Source organism: Drosophila willistoni (genome assembly GCF_018902025.1).
Source record: "Drosophila willistoni isolate 14030-0811.24 chromosome XR unlocalized genomic scaffold, UCI_dwil_1.1 Seg105, whole genome shotgun sequence".
NCBI classification, from domain to species: domain Eukaryota; kingdom Metazoa; phylum Arthropoda; class Insecta; order Diptera; family Drosophilidae; genus Drosophila; species Drosophila willistoni.
In genome coordinates this window covers 1,649,546-1,656,037 of record NW_025814054.1, presented here as the reverse complement: position 1 = coordinate 1,656,037, position 6,492 = coordinate 1,649,546, and the positions used below count along the sequence as shown (strand labels likewise).

Here is a 6,492-nt window from a genome sequence, read left to right as displayed (position 1 = left end):
TCGTCACAGCGAAAAAAAGAAAAAATTGAAACTGCCAACAAGATAGTGCAGGTAATGCCGTTGGCAGTAATTACTCTAGCGTTACAATATACTTTTCCTATACAGAGAGAGAGTGTACACAGGTAAACTAGACTATACCAGGTCACTGGAGAAACTTCTGGGTACTACAAAATCAACGCAAATTGATTCTCTTCCTTCTAAATATAATTAGTTCAAAGTTCACCAATTGTGTTGTAAAGAAGAACAAATTAGGTCAATGATTAAAATAAAGATTATACGGATACAAATGAAAGAAATGAAAAACATTCAATATATAAGCACAAAATTTAAAAAATTTTAAAAAAGGTATAAATGAAATTTTGAACGAATCTAGAGCTCCATTCCTTACTAGAGTAAACCTCTTCCCCTTGAGAGATTTGTATATCAGTCATAAGTTATAAGCCCACACGAAAACAACAAAACAAAAGGAAAAAAAAGTAAAGAATCAAATTTTAGGAATCTAGGGCTCCATTCGTTACTAGGTTTCCCTACGCCTTTCCTTTTAGAGATTTATATTTCAGTCACAACATAAAAAACAACACGAAAACAACACAAAAATTCAGTAAGCAGAAAAACATCGAAATTTAAAAGGTCAAGAATCAAATTTTGGGTATCTAGTGCTCCATTCCATAAAAGTAAGTGGATTAAAAAATGAAATCAAGAATTAAATTTTAAGAATCTAGTGCTCCATTCCTTCACAGCTTTTCTAACCCCAAAAGTTGTTTGGGGTTAGAAGTTGTTTTAGTTGTTTTCTAACAACTCAAAAGTTCAGCAAAATAATAAAAAAAAAAAAAAAAACTAAATTTATAAAGTCAAAATTCAAATCTTAGGAATCTAGTGCTCCATTCCTTAAAAGTTTTGCTTACTCCTTACCCTTCAAAGATTTCTAAATCAGTAATAACTTACATATCCACACGAAAACAACTCGGAAGTTCAATAAACAAAAGTAAAAGTAAGTGAATTAAAAAATGAAATCAAGAATTAAATTGTAGTAATCTAGTGCTCCATTCGTTACTAGGTTTCCCTACGCCTTATCCCTGTAATATTTCCCAAATCAGTCACAAATAATATATCCACACGAAAACAACTCGGAAGTTCAGTACACAAAAGTAAAAGTAAGTGAATTAAAAAATGAAATCAAGAATTAAATTTTAGTAATCTAGTGCTCCATTCGTTACTAGTTTTCCCTACGCCTTATTCCTGTAATATTTCCAAATCAGTCACAAATAATATATCCACACGAAAACAACTCGGAAGTTCAGTAAACAGAAGTATAAGTAAGTGAATTAAAAAATGAAATCAAGAATTAAATTTTAGTAATCTAGTGCTCCATTCGTTACTAGGTTTCCCTACGCCTTATCCCTGTAATATTTCCAAATCAGTCACAAATAATATATCCACACGAAAACAACTCGGAAGTTCAGTAAACAGAAGTAAAAGTAAGTGAATTAAAAAATGAAATCAAGAATTAAATTTTAGTAATCTAGTGCTCCATTCGTTACTAGTTTTCCCTACGCCTTATTCCTGTAATATTTCCAAATCAGTCACAAATAATATATCCACACGAAAACAACTCGGAAGTTCAGTAAACAGAAGTAAAAGTTAGTGAATTAAAAAATGAAATCAAGAATTAAATTTTAGTAATCTAGTGCTCCATTCGTTACTAGGTTTCCCTACGCCTTATCCCTGTAATATTTCCAAATCAGTCACAAATAATATATCCACACGAAAACAACTCGGAAGTTCAGTAAACAGAAGTAAAAGTTAGTGAATTAAAAAATGAAATCAAGAATTAAATTTTAGTAATCTAGTGCTCCATTCGTTACTAGGTTTCCCTACGCCTTATCCCTGTAATATTTCCAAATCAGTCACAAATAATATATCCACACGAAAACAACTCAAAAGTTCAATGAACAAAAGTTACAGTAAGTGAATTAAAAAATGAAATCAAGAATTAAATTTTAGTAATCTAGTGCTCCATTCGTTACTAGGTTTCCCTACGCCTTATCCCTGTAATATTTCCCAAATCAGTCACAAATAATATATCCACACGAAAACAACTCGGAAGTTCAGTACACAAAAGTAAAAGTTAGTGAATTAAAAAATGAAATCAAGAATTAAATTTTAGTAATCTAGTGCTCCATTCGTTACTAGGTTTCCCTACGCCTTATTCCTGTAATATTTCCAAATCAGTCACAAATAATATATCCACACGAAAACAACTCGGAAGTTCAGTAAACAGAAGTAAAAGTTAGTGAATTAAAAAATGAAATCAAGAATTAAATTTTAGTAATCTAGTGCTCCATTCGTTACTAGGTTTCCCTACGCCTTATCCCTGTAATATTTCCCAAATCAGTCACAAATAATATATCCACACGAAAACAACTCGGAAGTTCAGTACACAAAAGTAAAAGAGAGTGAATTAAAAAATGAAATCAAGAATTAAATTTTAGTAATCTAGTGCTCCATTCGTTACTAGGTTTCCCTACGCCTTATCCCTGTAATATTTCCCAAATCAGTCACAAATAATATATCCACACGAAAACAACTCGGAAGTTCAGTACACAAAAGTAAAAGTTAGTGAATTAAAAAATGAAATCAAGAATTAAATTTTAGTAATCTAGTGCTCCATTCGTTACTAGTTTTCCCTACGCCTTATCCCTGTAATATTTCCCAAATCAGTCACAAATAATATATCCACACGAAAACAACTCGGAAGTTCAGTACACAAGTAAAAGTAAGTGAATTAAAAAATGAAATCAAGAATTAAATTTTAGTAATCTAGTGCTCCATTCGTTACTAGGTTTCCCTACGCCTTATTCCTGTAATATTTCCAAATCAGTCACAAATAATATATCCACACGAAAACAACTCGGAAGTTCAGTACACAAAAGTAAAAGTTAGTGAATTAAAAAATGAAATCAAGAATTAAATTTTAGTAATCTAGTGCTCCATTCGTTACTAGTTTTCCCTACGCCTTATCCCTGTAATATTTCCCAAATCAGTCACAAATAATATATCCACACGAAAACAACTCGGAAGTTCAGTACACAAAAGTAAAAGTAAGTGAATTAAAAAATGAAATCAAGAATTAAATTTTAGTAATCTAGTGCTCCATTCGTTACTAGGTTTCCCTACGCCTTATCCCTGTAATATTTCCAAATCAGTCACAAATAATATATCCACACGAAAACAACTCGGAAGTTCAGTACACAAAAGTAAAAGTAAGTGAATTAAAAAATGAAATCATGAATTAAATTTTAGTAATCTAGTGCTCCATTCGTTACTAGGTTTCCCTACGCCTTATTCCTGTAATATTTCCAAATCAGTCACAAATAATATATCCACACGAAAACAACTCGGAAGTTCAGTACACAAAAGTAAAAGTTAGTGAATTAAAAAATGAAATCAAGAATTAAATTTTAGTAATCTAGTGCTCCATTCGTTACTAGGTTTCCCTACGCCTTATCCCTGTAATATTTCCAAATCAGTCACAAATAATATATCCACACGAAAACAACTCGGAAGTTCAGTACACAAAAGTAAAAGTAAGTGAATTAAAAAATGAAATCAAGAATTAAATTTTAGTAATCTAGTGCTCCATTCGTTACTAGGTTTCCCTACGCCTTATCCCTGTAATATTTCCCAAATCAGTCACAAATAATATATCCACACGAAAACAACTCGGAAGTTCAGTACACAAAAGTAAAAGTAAGTGAATTAAAAAATGAAATCAAGAATTAAATTTTAGTAATCTAGTGCTCCATTCGTTACTAGGTTTCCCTACGCCTTATCCCTGTAATATTTCCAAATCAGTGACAAATAATATATCCACACGAAAACAACTCGGAAGTTCAGTACACAAAAGTAAAAGTAAGTGAATTAAAAAATGAAATCAAGAATTAAATTTTAGTAATCTAGTGCTCCATTCGTTACTAGGTTTCCCTACGCCTTATCCCTGTAATATTTCCCAAATCAGTCACAAATAATATATCCACACGAAAACAACTCGGAAGTTCAGTACACAAAAGTAAAAGAGAGTGAATTAAAAAATGAAATCAAGAATTAAATTTTAGTAATCTAGTGCTCCATTCGTTACTAGGTTTCCCTACGCCTTATTCCTGTAATATTTCCAAATCAGTCGCAAATAATATATCCACACGAAAACAACTCGGAAGTTCAGTAAACAGAAGTAAAAGTAAGTGAATTAAAAAATGAAATCAAGAATTAAATTTTAGTAATCTAGTGCTCCATTCGTTACTAGTTTTCCCTACGCCTTATCCCTGTAATATTTCCCAAATCAGTCACAAATAATATATCCACACGAAAACAACTCGGAAGTTCAGTACACAAAAGTAAAAGTAAGTGAATTAAAAAATGAAATCAAGAATTAAATTTTAGTAATCTAGTGCTCCATTCGTTACTAGGTTTCCCTACGCCTTATTCCTGTAATATTTCCAAATCAGTCACATAATATATCCACACGAAAACAACTCGGAAGTTCAGTACACAAAAGTAAAAGTTAGTGAATTAAAAAATGAAATCAAGAATTAAATTTTAGTAATCTAGTGCTCCATTCGTTACTAGGTTTCCCTACGCCTTATCCCTGTAATATTTCCAAATCAGTCACAAATAATATATCCACACGAAAACAACTCGGAAGTTCAGTACACAAAAGTAAAAGTAAGTGAATTAAAAAATGAAATCAAGAATTAAATTTTAGTAATCTAGTGCTCCATTCGTTACTAGGTTTCCCTACGCCTTATCCCTGTAATATTTCCCAAATCAGTCACAAATAATATATCCACACGAAAACAACTCGGAAGTTCAGTACACAAAAGTAAAAGAGAGTGAATTAAAAAATGAAATCAAGAATTAAATTTTAGTAATCTAGTGCTCCATTCGTTACTAGGTTTCCCTACGCCTTATTCCTGTAATATTTCCAAATCAGTCACAAATAATATATCCACACGAAAACAACTCGGAAGTTCAGTACACAAAAGTAAAAGTAAGTGAATTAAAAAATGAAATCAAGAATTAAATTTTAGTAATCTAGTGCTCCATTCGTTACTAGGTTTCCCTACGCCTTATCCCTGTAATATTTCCCAAATCAGTCACAAATAATATATCCACACGAAAACAACTCGGAAGTTCAGTACACAAAAGTAAAAGAGAGTGAATTAAAAAATGAAATCAAGAATTAAATTTTAGTAATCTAGTGCTCCATTCGTTACTAGGTTTCCCTACGCCTTATTCCTGTAATATTTCCAAATCAGTCACAAATAATATATCCACACGAAAACAACTCGGAAGTTCAGTACACAAAAGTAAAAGTAAGTGAATTAAAAAATGAAATCAAGAATTAAATTTTAGTAATCTAGTGCTCCATTCGTTACTAGGTTTCCCTACGCCTTATCCCTGTAATATTTCCCAAATCAGTCACAAATAATATATCCACACGAAAACAACTCGGAAGTTCAGTACACAAAAGTAAAAGAGAGTGAATTAAAAAATGAAATCAAGAATTAAATTTTAGTAATCTAGTGCTCCATTCGTTACTAGTTTTCCCTACGCCTTATCCCTGTAATATTTCCCAAATCAGTCACAAATAATATATCCACACGAAAACAACTCGGAAGTTCAGTACACAAAAGTAAAAGAGAGTGAATTAAAAAATGAAATCAAGAATTAAATTTTAGTAATCTAGTTACTAGTTTTCCCTACGCCTTATTCCTGTAATATTTCCAAATCAGTCACAAATAATATATCCACACGAAAACAACTCGGAAGTTCAGTAAACAGAAGTAAAAGTAAGTGAATTAAAAAATGAAATCAAGAATTAAATTTTAGTAATCTAGTGCTCCATTCGTTACTAGTTTTCCCTACGCCTTATTCCTGTAATATTTCCAAATCAGTCACAAATAATATATCCACACGAAAACAACTCGGAAGTTCAGTAAACAGAAGTAAAAGTAAGTAAATTAAAAAATGAAATCAAGAATTAAATTTTAGTAATCTAGTGCTCCATTCGTTACTAGGTTTCCCTACGCCTTATCCCTGTAATATTTCCCAAATCAGTCACAAATAATATATCCACACGAAAACAACTCGGAAGTTCAGTACACAAAAGTAAAAGTAAGTGAATTAAAAAATGAAATCAAGAATTAAATTTTAGTAATCTAGTGCTCCATTCGTTACTAGGTTTCCCTACGCCTTATCCCTGTAATATTTCCCAAATCAGTCACAAATAATATATCCACACGAAAACAACTCGGAAGTTCAGTACACAAAAGTAAAAGTTAGTGAATTAAAAAATGAAATCAGGAATTAAATTTTAGTAATCTAGTGCTCCATTCGTTACTAGTTTTCCCTACGCCTTATTCCTGTAATATTTCCAAATCAGTCACAAATAATATATCCACACGAAAACAACTCGGAAGTTCAGTAAACAGA

At 31.3% G+C, this 6,492-nt stretch overlaps 1 long non-coding RNA gene across 2 annotated transcripts; it reads left to right on the top strand.

Annotated features, from left to right (window-relative positions):
* Window positions 1-1,032: 1,032 nt before the first annotated feature.
* Window positions 1,033-4,084, top strand: LOC26529071. 2 transcript variants are annotated; one of them, XR_006954482.1, is made up of 16 exons: window positions 1,033-1,154; window positions 1,383-1,478; window positions 1,545-1,640; window positions 1,707-1,802; window positions 1,869-1,964; window positions 2,031-2,127; window positions 2,194-2,289; window positions 2,356-2,446; window positions 2,519-2,615; window positions 2,843-3,101; window positions 3,168-3,263; window positions 3,330-3,425; window positions 3,492-3,587; window positions 3,654-3,750; window positions 3,817-3,912; window positions 3,979-4,084. It is a non-coding gene; the product is annotated as an uncharacterized LOC26529071 (long non-coding RNA). The 2 variants fall into 2 exon arrangements; XR_006954483.1 differs by lacking the exon at window positions 3,979-4,084 and having other exon boundaries at window positions 3,654-3,744; window positions 3,799-3,837.
* The last annotated feature ends 2,408 nt before the right edge of the window (window positions 4,085-6,492 follow it).